Raw genomic sequence first — 18449 nt, 5'->3', positions numbered from 1 at the left:
TCCCAAGAGTGAGAACACCATGTCCTAAGAACATAAGTCCGTGATGAGGCAATGCTTGTAAGTAATTAGCCTTGATAAAGAGCAGGGTTGGAGCTGCTCCGGGAACAAGCTGGCTCCCTCCTGCTCGTGAAGGTGAATTCATCTCCCTTCCCAGTAGCACCTGCTCTCACCCTCATCCCCCACCAGGTTCCTTGCTGCCAGGCCAGCGAATGGCCATAGTAGGGGAATGAGGCCTGGGCCCTGCCCCAATCTCCTGAGTCTAATGCAGCTGCTTCCCTTGTCCCCCATCAGCTGCTGGCCTTTCCCTAGGAGGGAGTAGCTGAGGAGCAGCCCAGCCTGGCTGACATGCAGCAGGGGGTTGTGGATGGCCAGCACTGACGTCCAGAGGAAGAATCTTCTCTGTTCCTCCAAGAAGAACTTCCCGAAGACCTAAAGCCAACCATATGTGAGGCTTCGGCAGATTGCCCAGAACCAGGCTCCAATCCTGGACAAGAACGGCATCTCTGTCTTGTGGCTCCAGGAGGCAGCCACCCCCACTCCCGTGCCCTTGCGGAGTGTCCTTACCTCCCCCACCCTGGCTGTGTTCTTGTAGCCCAGGAACCTGCTGTCCTGGTGTCAGTCCCAGACCCACAGGTCTTCGGCTTCATGGATGGTCAGGCCTGGGAAAGAGAGAGACACGCACACACATTTCTCATTCTGCTTGCAGTGCTTGTGTCCTTCCAGTCCCATTGGTGGCTGCACAGTGGGCAGAGTCCTCGCTGTGTGCCTGGCCCAACACAATTGCAGGGGGTGGTGTAGAACACAGAAAGAGATAGAAAGAGACTCATCCCCCAGCTGGGGTCAGTCTGAGAGAAATTGGCTGGGGTCCCAGTCTCACTCTTCTCTCGTGTGCCATTTCCCAGCTGAGTTCCTCACCCCTGTGGTGCAGCAGCAGCTGGCAGAGCTGGTCAACCCCCTCCCTGGCCTGCCGCCTGATGTCCTCAGATGGGTCACTGACGAACAGAGCCAGCTGTGCCATGTGGTGAGCCATCCTGGGGAATTCGGTTGAGTTCTAATGGAAGCGAGAGGGAGAGGGGACTCCATCAGCATTTTCCGGTTGGCTCCCAGTCCCCACCTGGGCCAGGACTCTCCTTCCCCTCAGCCCCTCTGCAGGAAACGCTAGAGGATAGGGGCTCGAGCTAGACCCTTAATTTTCTCTCCCCGCATGGGAGCCTGGATGTGGGCAGGGCCCTCCATGAGGATTTGCTTCCCCGGCTGCTCCAGGATGACAGGAAAGCATGAATCTGGAGCAGGGTCCCCTTAAAAGTCCAGAGTCATCACTTAACCAGGACAAGAACTTGACTCAAGTCAATCTCATTTCCTGCTCACCATAACTGCTCCAGCCCACCTACGCCTGGAGCCAGGAACCTGGGGTCAGAGGCCACTTACGTCGAACTCAGGGAGGGTGATGGTGGATCGAAGCAGGGCCATGATGCTCCTAATGGCCCTGGCTCTCTCACGACACCCTGGACACGATCCAGTAGTTAATGTGCTGTGGGGAAAGGAGGCAGCTCAGGATCAATGGGCAGGTGCATGTGTTGTGCTCGTGAGCCCCTCCCCATCCCCAGAGGGCTAAGACATTGTGTGTGGGGTGGAATATCTAATGCATTGATCGTAGAGCTTTAGAAGGGGATTGTTGCCCCAGAACGATGCTTGTCTCCTGCAGGTCACAACTTGTCACTGTCTCTCTAGATTGGGGCAATGCTCGGTGTCGGGGCTGGACCCTCCTCCCTGAAACCCTGATTCCTGAACAGCTCACCAGGAAAGAGACAGACCCCTCACCCCTCCCTGGCTCTCAAGTCCTTGGTTGGGTGAAGGGACTGAGTGTGAGCACAATCCCCCCAGGAATCTCAGGACCCGTCGGAAACAAGGGGTGATTCTCTGGGGTCCTCCTGTTTCTCTAGGAACAAGGCTGTGACTCTTCTCTGAGGACCGTCTTCTGGATCTCACAGGAGGGGTTCAGACTCTCACTCCACAAGCCAGCCAGGGGCCCTGTGGTTAGTGCTCAACAGACCCATGCAGAGCTCTGGCTTGAAGTCCCAGCTCCTTCCTCTGTCCTTCCAGGAGGAAGGGCCTGACACTGCATTGCACTGACTGTCCTGATCAAGGACGGCCCACTGTGGGCCCAGCTAGGAGGACAGACTGGAAAATCGCTCGAAGAGTTAAGGTAAAATTGCCCCCATTCCTCTCATCAGACTCACCTCCAAGAGGTAGTGGAGCCTGTTGGTGCCTGGGGACTCTGCCAGCAGATTCCCCAGCATGGCATCCAGGATGTCTAGCAAGACCCTATGCAGATCCTGCAAAGTAAGGGAGAGTCATGGGTCAGAGTTAGGGAAACTGGGGCTACACCTGCCACAGGATAGGAAGAGGGATCTGTGGGAAGCAGTGGTGAGACCCCCAAACACATATCCTGGCCTCTCTCATTCACATCCCACTGTAGGCAGTTAGCAAGGATTTGTGGCAGGATGACAACTAGCTCTTCAATCCATGACTTTAGCATGATCTACCTAGACTTGGGTGGCGTCCTTCTCCGTGCCCAGGGTGAACATGGCATGAAGGGCAGCTCGAAGGAGGTGCGTCTCCAGCTGCGTCTCCAGGTCAGGTGTCATGGTGCTGGCAAGAGAGAGGAGCTGCTATTAGACTGTGCAGTGCAGGGGTGGGACTGGCACCAACACGGAGGTGAAGCTACAGGGAAATAGGCAGAGGCTGGCGAGAATGGAAACTGAGGCATCGAGCCAGGGCATGATAAGGCCAAGGTTTCCCAGACAGACAGTGGCAGGGCAGGAATAGCGCCTGTTCCCTGGACCCTGCTGCCCCTCCTCTATCTGATCCTGGGAGTCAGCCTCTCCCCAAAGCCATTGCACTGTTGTTACTGGAGTGAAAAGAACAGCACAGCCAGGAGAGAGTGAACCTTCCCGCCACCTCTGCCAGAGGAGTCACCCTTGGGAGGTGACCTGGGAATGGGAGGTGCAGTGACTCCCAGCCGTGGGCCTCAGCAGCACAGGGGTTAGGCAAAAGGGTATCGGTACCTGAGGTTGCCCACAGCTAACCAGGACGGTGCTGGGTGGAGAGTTATCTGGAAGCTCCTCAATGACCTCCTGTGAAACCCAAAGGAGCGTGTGAAATTTGGGCCTCACTGACACTTCCCAATGAGGAGATTACACAGCCAGCACCCCACCTAGCCAGCAGGATTCCCCCACCTGCTTTCCGCTCCTCCAAGTCCTGCCCACTATTTCTCCTGTCTCTTCTTCCCAAAGTTCAGCACCAGCAATCCCTGCCCTCAGCTGCCCCTCCAGTACCAGCCATCCCCGAACCATCGTCCTGGAGAGACCCCTGCCCCTCCCATGCCTCTGTTCACCCTCCAGCTGCCGGGCGCCGTGTCTCGCTCACCACAATCCTCTCCACCACAGCCGCCTTGCAGCAGTGCGGCTCCAGTGTGTCCTGTCCTCTCTGCTGTGCAGCGAGACATGCGGGGTAGATGGCGTGCAGGAACGTGAGCTGCTGGGCCTCATCCTGCACCCACCAGGAGTGGGGTGTGGGGAGAGAGCCAGTTAGCCAGGGACCTTTCTGCCCCAGCCACACCAGCTGCAGGACTCAGGCCTGAATGCTGGATAGTGGGGACCCGCCCGTTGTCCAAATCACCCACGACTCTTACACAAGCAGGGTCAGGAATTGGGACAGAGCCTGTGGGGGGAGGAGACCCCAGTTGGTGTGTGACAAACACCCCCATCTTGGGGGTCCCAGATCATGGAGGAGAAAGGTCCCCATTAAGGGTGGAGCCTCATGAGGGCCAAGACCCTCTGCAGGGGGTTGAGATGCTGGGACGGAGCAGCACAATCTCAGTTCCAGCACAGCTGGGGAACATTTGTACCTTTTCTCGGCCCTGGAACTGCTCTCGGATGTTTTTGAGAGCTGCCTCCTCTGTGACCACGTCCACCCATTCCTCCTCCTCCTCCTCCTCCTCTGAGTCCTCTTTAGACTCTGGCGGTCCCTGCACCAGGGAGAGAAGGGGACAGGGTGACTTCTGCTGCCATTTGTGGGAAGGACAGGAGCATGGTCCTAGGGAAGATCGGGCCCCACACTCCCCCCTCTCAGTGATGCCTACAGCCCCCAACTCCTTCACGAGTCCATAGCAAAGAGACCCTCCCCACCGTCCTGGACTTCCTGGGAGGTGCCTCCCCCCCACACCCTCCACCCAACTGAGCACCATTTACCAAAGTGGCAGCATCTTGTGTCGGTGGGGTTCACGTGGCTCAGGCCAGACACCTGGGCTGGGGACCTGCCCCCCATAGCATTGGTCGAGGGCCTGTGCCCAGAGTGTTCACAGCCTCCTCCTCAACCCTCCCAGAGCCCAGCCCAGCTCCTCACCTGGAACAAAGCAGCGGCATCCATTGGCCTCGCTGCTGCTCGAGTCCCAGGCGCTGCTGCTGTCCCATGGGGAGCGGGCCGAGTTGCTGGTGCTGGGACAGGGATCTTCCACCTTCTGCCCTGGGGAGGCTGGAAGATCTTCAGTGACCAGGCAGGGCGATGCCTCGTGCTGGGAATCAGGGCTGGGCTCCTGGGGCCACTGCTGCCCACACAACAAGCCCCAGAGCCACCCTGCCCGGCTCCGCTCCTGGGCTGGGTCCTGCCTGCCCAGCCGCATCCTGGCCCAGCTCCACTGGCGCCTGCCCATGCCTCTGCCACCTCGGTGCCTGCGCCGGGAGCGGGTTTCCTCTGCCAGAAGGCTGGGCACTCCACCTCCTGGCCCGGCCGCGAGCTCCTTCCCCGCCAGTGGGGACAGAGGGGCCGCCCTGCTCCTGGGGAAGATGGCAGCTGCTTCCCTCAGGCTCTGGGGCCACCTGCAGAGCCTTCTTCCTGAACACCCTCAGGAGCCTGGCCATCCTGGACCCGAGCGGGGAGCAGGCGTGAGTCTGGGCTCAAGGCAGCCTCCCACTAACCAGCCTTTTTGGTCCCTCCCCATCCCTGCCCCAGACAGAGCAGCTCCTCTTCCCCAACCCCCCACAGGAGTGCAGGGAGTGCAAGCTACACACACTGGCAGGAGTTCATTGCATGATCTGCTCCCAACTGTCCCCCTCGTCATCCCTGGTGCTGCAATAACCGGGGAGTCTCCTCCTCTCGAGCACTGGGGTCAGTCACAAAGACCATTGGTCACTTTGGACAAGCAGCTCCCTCCTGCCATCACAGGCCACGCTCCCCTCTCCATGCCTCCCTCCTGCCCCAGCCCGGCTAGAGAAGGAACAGAACCCAGGAGTCCGGACTTCTCCTGGGAAACCATTCCCCACTTCAAAGTCCCCAGGCATAGAAAGGTCAGGGCCCCCTTGTTTCCCATTGATTTCAATGCTCAGCCGCTCACAGGGTCTGGCCCAGCTCAGAGACTCTCAGCCTGGGGAACAGTCTCCCACAAGGGAAGGGCTGGGAGACCCATTGCTGGGAGTTTTCGAAACACACTAGAGACGGTTCTGGAGAAGCCCCTCCCTGGTCTGAGAGCCAGGGGCTCCTGGCGGCTGTTTGCAAATCCAATCTCCTTTGGGAGAGATTCTCTCCCCCTCTTTCTGCCTCTCCCCAGACAGACAGGGAATGCCACAGAGGAACCCTAATGCCACTCACTTGCTCTAGGTGATGGAGCAATGGATGGAGGATGTTCAGTGTCGTCCGTCGCCCTTCTCCTCACTCTCCAAGCCCAAGGCAGGCTGGAGAGGGTGGTGGTGACCTGAGGAGTTGCCCTGCCCAGCCAGCAGCCAGGGTGATGACACTGGGCGATCAACTGGCTGTGAAAACAAGAGTCTGTCTCATTGCCAAGGGATGGAGAAACTCAGCCAGCAGCAGGGGATGCAGAACACCGCGCTACTACGGGGCTGACAGCGCCTCCAGGATCCTGACATCCCAGCACTTTACACACCTTTCTGGAGCCTCCCAGCCCCCCTGGGCTGTAGGGACTGCCACCCCAACCCGACTGATGAGAAACAGGCCTGGGGAGGGGAAGCTACTGTCTCAGGGTCACACCAAGTGTCAGTGCCATGGATGGGACCCAGCAGTCCTTATATCCAGGCCCCTTCACTAACCACTGCTGCACACTCCCTCCCACAGCTAGCAATTACAACCAGGCCCTCGTGTCCGCTCCCCCTGCCTTTGAGAGGGAGTGTGCTCTGCGGTAGTGACTGGACCAGGGGATTGGGAGTCAGGACTCCTGAGTTCCATTGCTGGGTTTCCTATTGGTTCCATTGCTGGTTGTTTTCCTTTTCCTGTGGGACTTTGGGCAAGTTGCTCCCCCGTCTATGGCTCTGTCCCCAGCAGTCAAATGGGGATTTAATACTTTCCACAATTGGAAAGTGCTGGGAGAATCCCCCAGCAAAAGCTGCTCTGACAGTGCAAAGCAGCATCTGCCCATTAAAGGTCGGAGCATACTGCCCTGGAGAAGGAGGAGTGTTTGGCTCTGGGGTTTCACTTCTGCCCAGTCTATGGAGAGGGGCCCAGCCATGGAGTTTGGCTCAAGAAGACCAGTTCTTCAATTTGCTAAGGGCTTTTTGAATTCCAATCCTGTGCTCCAAAGTGCTTGGTGTCATTTGCAAAGTTTAGAAGTATGCTCTCCACTCCATTTCCCAAATCATTCATGAAAATATTGAATAGTACCGGACCCCGGACTGATCCCTGCTGGACCCACTAGGTACACCCTCTCCGTTGGACAGCCAAACATAGAGAAGGGCTCTTGGAGTATGGGCTTTCAACCAGCTCTGCACCCACATTACACCAATTGCAGCTAGGCCACATACCCCTAGTTTGCTTGTGAGAATGTCCTATGGGCCTGTGTCAAAAGCCTTAGTAACACGAAGATAGATCACATCTCCTGTTTACCCACCTCCACTAGGCCCGTAACCCTGCTAAAGAAGGAAATAGGATTGGTTTGGAATGATTTGTTCTTGACAAAGACATGCTCACTAGTCCTAAGAACCAAATTATCCAGTAGGTGCTGACAACCTGCTTATTTAATAATGTATTCCAGGATCTTACCAGCTATGGAAGTGAGGCTAGCTAGTCTGCAAGTCCCAGGCTTCTCTTTGTTCCCCTTTTCAAGATAGGTCCTGTCTTGTTAATGAATGGGAAGATGTTCTTTTTCAGGGATCTCAGACGAGAACTGGGGCACAAAACTGGAGGCAGGAACCTCTTCTATTCTGCTGGCAAAGAACCTCAGGCACCTAAAAGACAGGGACTCACATCCCTGAATGGGCTTTAAAAAAGTCAATGGTTAAACAATTGGGCCCCGACCATTTCTTTTTTCCACAGACTAGACATTTTGGCAAAGTTTAGAATTCCTTGGTGCTAACCATTGTGAAACTCCCCTTTCTCCTTCACAGATAGCTTTAATGCCCCTTATCTCACTCAGGCTCACAACTGCCCAGAGTTCGAGAATTGTCCATCTTCTCATTGGACAGATCGGGAGGAGCCTGAGCTACAGAGAAGGGAAGTGACCTACCCAAGGGCCTACACAGCAAGGCAGTGGCAGAGCCAGAAAGAGAAGCCACCAGTCCTGTCTCCTGTTCTAACAGACAACAAACCTCCCAGAGGAAGGGATAGAGCCCAGGAATCGAGATGGTGGGGAAATTTCATTGAAACCGTTTCTGTCAGAAAATCCCATTCAGACTAAACCAGTTTGTTTCTTGAAAACATAACAAGTGGGATGAGAGTTCTCTGCAAAAAATTTTTGTTGCAAAACAAAGGCATCTCCTCTTTGTCCCAGTGTGTTAAATTGTCTCGTCGCACACAAATAGGAGACACTTAGATCTTGAAAATTCGATAAGAAAATAGAAATAAAATAGACTGTTTCAGCTATTCTATTCTGTCAGAATCTGATCTGAGTAAACGTGATAGGACACCTCATATTATGCACTACTCCTAGTGACACTCTCCAATGGATCCCCATCCTCCACCCACCGTGAGGTTGGTAGGAGTGGACCGTTACTATCCCTACTTGAAAGAGGGAGAAGCTAAGACTGAGAAAGGAGAATTGACTTGACTTAGGTCACACAGCCAGTCAGTGGCAGAGTTGGGAATAGGACCCAAGAGCCCTGATTTTCACACTAACCATCGGATCTTGAAGGTCATACACTGAATGACCTGAATAAAGTGCTCTCATATGAGCTCCAGACCAACAGCGGTGCACAGTAATTCTTCAGCAAGCATTTTAGGAGAACTGGAATATCAGAGAGAATCATGAACTGCTCAGAGACAATTAATGCAGAGAAGCAGCAAAATTCGTCAAACATATGACTGGTTATGACTTACTTACTTACTTGGTCTTAAAAGAGAACAACAAGGACCTGAGCCTCCTCCCTGTCAATAACCCCCTGCTCAGCCAATCAGGGTAGAGGCTGAGGACGGGAGGCTGAGGGTTCTCACCAGAGAGTCCAAAGGATGGCCCAGGTCACTGGTGGGGATCAATGACCGACAGGGGCGGCTCTACCAATTTTGCCTCCCCAAGCAGTTGCTGCCGAATTGCCGCCTCCACAACAGAGGCGGAGCTGCCGCCGAATTGCCGCCGCGAGACATGGACTGCCGCCCCATTCTAAATGCCGCCACAAACACCTGCTTCGAAAGCTGGTGCCTGGAGCCGGCCCTGCTGCCCGGGCACTCTTTCAGACCCACATTTTTGGGTGGACTTTCCACGACGGGAGCTACAGAGCACACACACACAAGCACACACACACACATGCCTCCTGGTGTTGGGAGGGGAACAGGAGAAAGGACAAAAGAAGCAAGAGAAGAAGAGAAAGGAGGAGGGATGGAGGAAAAGGTGAAACAAAAAGGACAAACCCTAATGTCCCCAATGATTCTAAAGGACAAAATTCTAGGTGCGGAATAAAATACTGCCTCTTAAGCTTGTGTTTTCCACACCTAGAAGTCAACTGTCATCAGATGGATCAGACTGAAGAGGTTTCAGACCTGAGGAGGCTCTTACCTTCTAAACTGGGATGTCTGTTTTCTAGTAAAATCAATAAAAGGAAAGGAGAAGACTCGAAAGAGGTTCCTCCTGGCGCTCACGTACGTGAACCCTAATACTCTCTCAGTCCTCAAAGAGAGACCTCGAGAAGGAGACTTGCTGAAGCAAAGCCACAGGGGTCTCTGAGATTTCCCTGGCCCCTCGCCCCTGTCCTGCCTGGCTGATGTCAGCATCTCTCTGTGAGGTCACCACCTCCCCACCACCTTTGACCAATAGGCTGAGGTCCTGCAAAAGGCCTGTGTGATGTCACTGCCACACCCCTCCCTTGCCATGCTAATGTCCTGCCACTGGCCAGACACTTTGGAGGTTTGAGCTAGTCCCTGTGGATCACCCCACTCAATGAGTGTTCATTCTAGGAAGCAAGCCGGCTAGACAGTAAAACATCAGACGCTGCTCCCAATGCGACACTCAGGTTGTCAGCAATTAGGAGACTTTATGGCCAGAAGAGACCATTAGAGCATCTCATCTGACCCCCTGCATATCGCAGGACTCCTGTATGACACAATATCTACTTTGGGGGGGGGGGTGAGAAAACCTGGATTTGTGCTGGAAATGGCCCAACTTGATTATCATACACATTGTAAGGAGAGTGATCACTTTAGATAAGCTATTACCAGCAGGAGAGTGGGGTGGGAGGAGGTATTTTTTCATGCTTTGTGTGTATATAATAAGATCTTCTACACTTTCCACAGTATGCATCCGATGAAGTGAGCTGTTGCTCAAGAAAGCTTATGCTCAAATAAATTGGTTAGTCTCTAAGGTGCCACAAGTTCTCCTTTTCTTTTTGTGAATGCAGACTAACACGGCTGTTACTCTGAAACCTGAAATTTCAGAAAGGCATCTCGTCTTCATTAAATGACATCAAGCCATGGAGAATACACTACTTTCCTTGGTAGCTTGTTCCTGGGGTGAATCATCCTCGTTGTTGAATATTTGTGCTTTATTTTTAACATGAATTTGTCTCTTTTCCCCTTCCAGCCATTGGGTTTTGTTGTGCCTTTCTCTGCTAGATTAACCCAATATTTTAATACCCAATATTTTCTCTCCATGAAGGCATTTCAACACTTCAATGAAGTCACCTTTCAATCCTCTTTTGATCAGCTAAACAGGTTGAGCTCTTTCAATAGCTCACTTGAAGGAACTCCAAGTGGGCCTTTCCTTGATCCTTTGTTAAATCACTTGGTGGTGGCAGTGTACTATCCAAGGACAAAGGATTTGTGCCTTGGGGAAGTTTTTAACCTAAGCTAGTAGAAATAAGTTTAGGGGGCTTTCATGCAGGTCTCCACATCTGTACCCTAGAGTTCAGAGTGGGGAGGGAACCTTGACAGAAGGTTGAGGGTTCCTGGAGAGCAGGCTGCCTCAGTGGTCCTGAATTACAACTGGGAAGTCTCTGAAGCTCAGGACATGCTTCCTCAGCTAGGGGAAGTATGTAAACCACACACCTTCTGGTGCCTCAGTGCGGTCGCCCATTCCTAGCTTCCGGCAAACAGAGGCTCGGGACACTTCAAGAGCATGATTTTGTATTCCTGCCTATCCTGGCTAATAGCCATGATGAACTTATCTAGTTCTTTGTTGAACTGTGTTTTAATCTTGGCCTAAACAACATCCTCTGGCAAAGAGTTTCCCCAGGTTGACTGTGCTGTTGTGTGAAGAAATACTTCCTTTTGTTTGTTTTAAACCTGCTGCCTCTTCATTTCATTTGGTCACCCCTAGTTCTTGTGTTATGAGAAGGAGTAAATAACACTTCCTTATTTACTTTCTCCATACACGTCATCATTTTATAGACCTCTATCCTATCCCTCCTTAGTCATCTCTTTTCCAAGCTCAAAACTCCCCCCTGTCTTATTAATCTCACCTCATACGGAAGCTGTTGCATACCCCTAATCATTTTGGTTGCCCTTTTCTGTATCTTTTCCAATTCCAATATATCTTTTTGAGATGGGGAAACCAGCTCCAGTATTCTAGATGTGGGCATACCATGGATTTATAGAAAGGCAATATTACATTTCTGTCTTATTATCTCTCCCTTTCCTAATGATTTCCCAACATTTTGTTGGCTTGTTTGACTGCCGATGCACATTGAGTGGATGTTTTCAGAGAACTATCCACAGTGACTCCAAGATCTCTTTCTTAAGTTGTAAGAGCTAATTTAGACCCCATCATTTTAGATGTAGAGTTGGGATCATGTTTGTCAATGTGCATGACTTTGCATCTATCGACACTGAATTTCATCTGCCATTTTGTTGCCCAATCACTCAGTTTGGTGAGATCCCTTTGTCACACTTTGCACTCTCTTTTGGACTTAACTAACTTGAGCTGGTTTGTATCATCTGCAAATGTTGCCACCTCACTGTTTACCCCTTTTCCTGGATCACTTAGGACTATGTTGAACAGTCCTGATCTCAGTACAGACACCAGGGGGACACCACTATTTACCTCTCACCGTCCTGAAAATTGACCACTTAGTCAGACCCTTTCTTTCTTGCCTTTGAACCAGTTACCTATCCCAGAGAGGACTTATCCAAAGGGGACCATGTTCACTTTTCCCCAACAAATTGTGTTTATCTATGTGTCTATAATTTCACCCAATTTGCCTGGGACTGAAGCTAGCCTTAGTGCCCTGTAATTTGCAGGAGCGTCTCTGGAGCCTTTTTTAAACATTGACAGGTTTCAGAGTAGCCGCCGTGTTAGTCTGTATTCGCAAAAAGAAAAGGAGTACTTGTGGCACCTTAGAGACTAACCAATTTATTTGAGCATAAACTTTTGTGAGCTACAGCTCAGTTATGCTCAAATAAATTTGTTAGTCTCTGAGGTGCCACAAGTCCTCCTTTTTTTTTAAACATTGGTGTCATATTAGCTATCCTTCTATCATCTGGTACGGAAGCTGATTTAAAGCACAGGTTACAAAGCACAGTTAGTTAGTGGTACTTCAATTTCACATTTGAGTTTCTTCAGAATTCTTGAATGAATACCATCTGGTTCTGGTGACTTATTACTGTTTAATTTATCAACCTGTTCCAAAACCTCCTTACTGGTCCTTACTGAATACAGTCAAGTCACGATTACTGGCCCCAGAGCAACCACAGACATCCAGTCCAGCGATCAGGCCCACAATAGAGTTGGGTACAAAACTTTGTATTAGAAAAGTATCTATAATTTTTCAAAATCTCCAAGGACGATTTACTCCTGGCAATGTGAGACCTCCCCCGTCTGTCTCCCAATAGGAAGTCCCCCATGCTAACCTAATTTCTTCCCACAAGTCACAGACAGGTGCAAAAGGAGAAACATTTCCTGCTCTCTGGTTTGGATTCAGTGAACTGTGCCAGCCCCACACTGGTTCATCTGCTGGGCTGTCTTAGTTAGCAGATTGATCCCTATCCATTCGAGGTCCTGGGGTTCTCAATAACCAAGAACGTAAACAGGTAATGATGTGTCTAATGCAGGGTTCTCAAACTTTATTGCACTCCGACCCCCTTCTGACAACAAAAATTACTAGACGACCCCAGGAGGGGGGACTGAAGCCTGAGCCCTCCCGAACCCCTCTGCTCCGGGTGCGGAAGGAAAGGCAAAGCCCGAGTCCTGCCACCCTGCATGGGGAGGCCAAAATCAAAGTCCAAGGGCTTCAGCCCCAGACAGGGGGCCTGCAACCTGAGCCTGACTGCCCAGGGCTGAAGCCCTCAGCCTTTGGCTTCGGCCTCAGACAGTGGGGCTCAGGCTTCAGCTTTGGCCCCGGGCCCCAGCAAGTCTAAGCCAGCCCCGGTGACCCCACTAAAATGGGGTTACAACCCACTTTGGGGTCCTGACCCACAGATTGAGAACCGCTGGTCTAATGGAAAGTGCCACCCTGCCCACCACTTTTTTTACCCTCTCTCCCATACCTCAATGGGTTGTAACCAGCGACACGAACATTCCAGTCAGATGCATCGTCCCACCGGGTTTCCCCATTTCCCCTCTCCATGGAGAATTTCCAACTCTTCTTCTTTATTGTCCAGATTCCGCTGTCAAGAGCAGGGTTGCTTCCCTTCACTAGTGAGATCTTGCTGGGCACATACACCTCAGCACAGCATTCCCCTGAGTCCACACTTGTGTTACTGCAGGATGGGTTATCTGTAAGTCAGGGAGAGACTCCATCTCACGTGTCCCTTTCTTCCCTCCATTGGAAGGTGCCAGGGGAAAAAGAAAATGTGTCCTCAGGACTGAGGCAGCAGAAGGTGTGTGGGTTACATACTTCCCCTAGCTGAGGAAGCGCGTCCTAAGCTTCAGAGACTTCCCAGCTGTAATCCCGGACCACCCCTGTAATGATGCGGCGGGACACAACTGAGAGTATCAATTCAGGACAAATTGCTTGGAGAAGAGCAGTCACAGCCCAAGTCTGGATGTCCTTTACTATTAAAGCACCCCAAACCAGCCATACAGAGAGGACTTTGGTTTTACCCCACTGGCTAATCAGAAGTCATACAAGCAATTCCCTCAGATATTTCAGTTCCCTTGTATCACCACCAGCACCACTCCTTATGGGGATGAATGGTTATGAAAAGCAATACCCCAGTAAAAGAAAAAAGTTCTCTCAAAGGACCCCAAAGGACCAAGCCCCAGATCCAGGTCAATCGACAGGTCAGATCTTACTCACAAATCACGCTGTTGCCAATCATTTAGCATCTAAAATCTAAAGGTTTATTCATAAAAAGAAAGAAATATAGAGGAAAGTTAAAATTGTTAAAGGAATCAATTACATACAGCAAAGGCAATGTTCTTGATTCAGGCTTGTAGCAGTGACGGAATAAACTGCAGGCACAAATCAAGTCTCTGGAGTATATCCACAGATTTGGATGGGTCACTCAGGCCATTGTTCAGAGCTGCAGTTTGTAGCAAAGTCCCTCCAGAGCTATGAAGCAGGATTGAAGACAAGATGGAAGGCTTTCCAGGGCCATTTATATCCTCTGCCATGTGGAAGGACCCCTTGGTTCTTACTGTGGAAAATCACAGCAGCAAGGTGGAGTTTGGAATCACATGGGCAAGTCACATGTCCATGCATGACTCAGTTCTTTATAGGTAGAGCCATTGCTCACATGCTACCTTGAACATTCCCAGGAAGGCTTCTCATACGTGGATTGGAGTCTCCCAACGTCAGCTGTGAGTTAAGTGATTCTTGATTGGGCACTTAATCTGAAAATTCCTTTCTCAAGAAACTGCCCAAAAGCTTCACTAATGCTACTTAGAATCAAACACATTGAGATGCAAGTTCATAGCCAATAGTCATAACTTCAAATACAAAAATGATACACACATACACACAGCATCATCCTAACCAGCAAATTACAACCTTTTCATAGACACCTCACATGACCTCCTTTGTACAAGATTGGGTGCAACTCTAGGACCTTGGTTGCAGCAACGATCTATACGGTCCCAGTTCATGTCAATAATGTCACAACCCACCACTTACAACACCAATAGATCCCAGTTGTCAGCGGGCAGAATCGAACCTGGGAGCTTAGTGCATGAGCCTCTACAGCATGAGCTAAAAGCCAACGGGCTATTAGCTAAGGCTATAGAGCAGACTCATTTAATTCTCTCTCTATGTGGTCTCAGTGCCACTAGATGGGACAGAACACCACACCTTGGTGCAACAGGAGCAGGTCCTCCCTTCCCTCAGGGAGAAGGACCTTCAGGTAGTTGCTGAGGGAGAGATCCTGCCTTCCTTCTGTTCTTCTCTCCTATGTACCAGCAGGGATGGATGGCCTTTTCTTACTGTGCTCTGGGGAGCACTGGGTACTAAGAGTCTGAAGAAGCTCTCAAGGACTAATTTTTTAAAATATTTTTTATCAGTGAATTGGGAGAAAACATATAATCGCTGCTGATAAGATTGGTGGGTGACAAAATGGAGTGGTAGTTACTGATGGAGTGGTAGTGGAGTGGTAGTTACTGATGAGGAGAGGGCAGTGATACAGAGCGATCTGGCTCATTCTGCAAGCTGGCCCATTTAAAGAAAACAAGTTTGACCAGAGCCAAATGCAAGGTCCTATAGCTAGCAACAAGGCATGCTGGCCACACCTACAGAATGGGGAAGTGTATCCAGGAAAGCAGTGACTCTGAAAAGGATTTAGGGACCAGAGTGGAGAAGCCACTCAAGATGTGCTCCCAGCGTGATGCTGTGGTGAACAGGGCTAAAGCCATCATTAGACGTAGGGGCAGAGCCGTGAATAGGATAGGGAGGTATAACAATGCTGGTTCTGGCAGGAGCCAACTGAGAGTGCCAATTCAGGACCAACTGCTTCAAGCAGGCCAGTTAGAGCCCAAAGCTGGGGTTTTTCCACCTCTAAGGCAAACCAAACCAGCCAAACAGAGAATGCTTCAGTTTTACCCCAATGCCTAAACACAAGTCACACAAGCAATTGCCTTAGACACTGAAGTTTCCCAGTATCACCGCCAGTGCCACTGCTTATGAGGATGAATGGTTATGAAAAGCAATACCCCAGAAAAAGAAAAAAGGTTCTCTCAAAGGACCCCAAAGGACCAAGCCCCGGATCCAGGTCAATTGACAAGTCAGATCTTACCTACAAATCACGCTGTTGCCAATCCTTTAGCATCTAAAATCTAAAGGTTTATTCATGGAGGGAAAAAGATATAGATGAGAGCTAGAATTGGTTAAATGTGGATGTGCCCAAATGGTCACTTTGGCTGCTGTGGAATTCCCAGTGTCTCTGTTATTGGGGCAGGAAGAATAAATTGTTATTACCCTGGTTATGGGAACTGTGCTTGCAACTGTACTGGGCCTTTTGTTATGATGGAGGGACTCGCCATCAACTAAGTAGCACTCGCTAGGCAAGGGACATGGGTTCCAAAACTCTGTGAATTGAGAGAGGTTGGGGACAGGTATTTATACTTGGTAGTATGGGCCCCCTGGTGAGGGCCTTACATGCTACTTGCACTTCCTCCTCTCTCCACTGTGGAATATCAGAGCTAATGTTGATTCCAGTAGGAGTCTAGTTACAGGCTGCTGAGCTGAATTCACTTTGGGCTAATGGTGCACCAGCACTAAGGCTCCCCTACTACAAGCTGAAATCACAAAAGAGCTAAAAACTGACTAAGAGCTGAAATCACTGAGTGTTGTGTTAAGTAGTGGGGGAGCCTGAAGATATATTGTGGAGCAGTTTGTGGGATGGCTGGAGTGACTTGTGGACCGGCTGGTGGAGCAGTTCATGGGACGGCAGGAGCTGCTTGTGGGCTGCGGAGCGGAGCGGTTCATGGGATGGTGGGAGCTGCTTGTGGGACACGGAGCAGTTTGTGGACTGGCTGGTGGAGCGAAGCGGAGCCCTATGGAGCTGTGGGGCAGTCAGCTTCAGATCATATCAGGTGCCCCTTACCTCTTCTCCCCCCCCGCCCCATCTCCACCCAGGTTGGGAGGTAAAATTCTGCAGATAAACTTTTGAACTTTGGGGCTGCCCTGACCAGGGACAGAGACTTCTGGGCCATTGGACTTTTGGGACTTTGGGTGATTTGGGGTTGCTGGACTCAAGAACCTAAGGGAAAGGGCATGCCCCAATTTGCTTGGGGTGGGTTTTTGCTCATGGGTTGTGTTATGAATCCTGTTTGTGGTGTTTCCCCAACATAATGCCACATTGTTTATCTCTGTTATTAAAAGGCTTTTTGCTACACTCAGACTCCGTGCTTGCGAGAGGGGAAGTATTGCCTCTTGGAGGCGCCCAGCGGGGGTGGTATATATTTGTCCCAGGTCACTGGGTGGGGGCTCGAGCCGGTTTGCATTGTGTTATTGGAATGGAACCCCTAGATACTGAACCCGGCCTTTGTTGCTGCCAACTCTGATGGGCAGAAGAGTTACATACAATATTGGCTGCAAATCTGTAACAGTGGTCGCAACAGTGATCTGCCCAGTTACAGATTATGTCAGTAACGTCACAGGAGGTGACACGGCGTCAGTGAGACTGATATTGGAATACTGCATCCAGTTCTGGTGTCCTCATTTGGAAAAGATGTTGTGAAATTGGAGCTGGGGCAGCAAAGAGCCACCAAATGTTCTGAGGGCTGGAGAAAAATGCCTTTGAGTGAGCTATTGAAAGAGCTCAACCTGTTTAGCCGATCAAAAGAGGATTGAAAGGTGACTTCATTGAATTGTTGAAGTGCCTTCATGGAGGGAAAATACTGGGTATTAAAGGGCTCTTTAATCTAGCTTGGTGCTGCCGGCTCCCAGGGCTTCGTCCTGCTACTGCATGGCAGGCTCTGCCGGCAACCAAGCTCCCCCCTCCCCCGCCTCTTCCCCCAGCTTGCTACTTCCCTCCCTCTCCCTGCCGCCGATCAGCTGTTTGCCAGAGCCAGGGAGGGCGGGAAGCGGAGAAGAGGCAGGGGCGGGGCCTTGGGGAAGGGGTGGAATCGGGGCATACCCCCTCCAGCCCTCTGCCATGAGCCACTCAGGGCAGGGGGATGGGACGACCCCCATGACCCTAGCCCACCCTCCCCCAGCCCTCTGCCCTGACTCCTGCACCTCCCTCATGCCCTGCCCTGATTCCTGCACCCCCCCCACACCCCCAGCCCTCTGCCCTGACTCCCCTGCACCCCCTTCGTGCCCCCCAGCCCTCTGCCCTGACTCCTGCACCCCCTCACACACCCCCAGCCCTCCAACACCCCATACCCTGATTCCTGCACCCCCCTCACACACACCCAGGCCACAGTTCTGACTCCTGCACCACCACCCCACATCCCCACCCCCAGCCTGAGCACCAAACGGGAGCTGCTGCACCCTCCCCCCCCCACATACCCACCTGCACCCCTCGCACCGAATGGGAGCTGCCCCAGGTAAGCGCTCCACACCCCAACCTCCTGTCCCAACCCTGAGCCCCCTCCCTCATTCCAGCTCCTGGACAGACCCTGCACCCCAACCCCCAGCCTGCTCCTGCACCCTAACTACCTCCCAGATCCTGCACCCCCAGCCCTGAGCTCAGTGCACCCCCACCCTCAGCTCGGTGCAGAGCGAGACGAAGAGAATGGGCTAGAACCAGGGTGACGGTAGGTACCTGCTCTATGTGGGCAGGGGTGTGGGGGGGAAACCATTTACCCCCTCCCCAGCCCTGCTGCACTTGCAGTTTACCCCCAGCCCCTCTCTTGCTCCAGGGACCAACCCTAGCTCCCGCCCCGCTGTGCTTTTGCCCTCAGCCCCTGCCTTGCTCCAGTCAACAGGGGCTAATCCTCCCCCCATGCCCCGCTGTGCTCATCTTGCCCCTGGTCCCTGCCTTGCTCCAGCTGGGGACCAGTCCTCCCCCCGACCCATGCCCAACTGTCAGAGTGGATAAAAATCAATGATTTTTTTTAAAAAAAATCAAATAATCAGATTTTTTCATTTAAATTGGATTTTTGAGGAAAAATATCTAAAGATAGTTTTAATAAAGGTACATTA

The sequence above is a fragment of the Chelonia mydas genome, chromosome 11 (assembly GCF_015237465.2).
Source record: "Chelonia mydas isolate rCheMyd1 chromosome 11, rCheMyd1.pri.v2, whole genome shotgun sequence".
Lineage (NCBI taxonomy): Eukaryota > Metazoa > Chordata > Testudines > Cheloniidae > Chelonia > Chelonia mydas.
Note: the sequence above shows the minus strand (reverse complement) of the source record.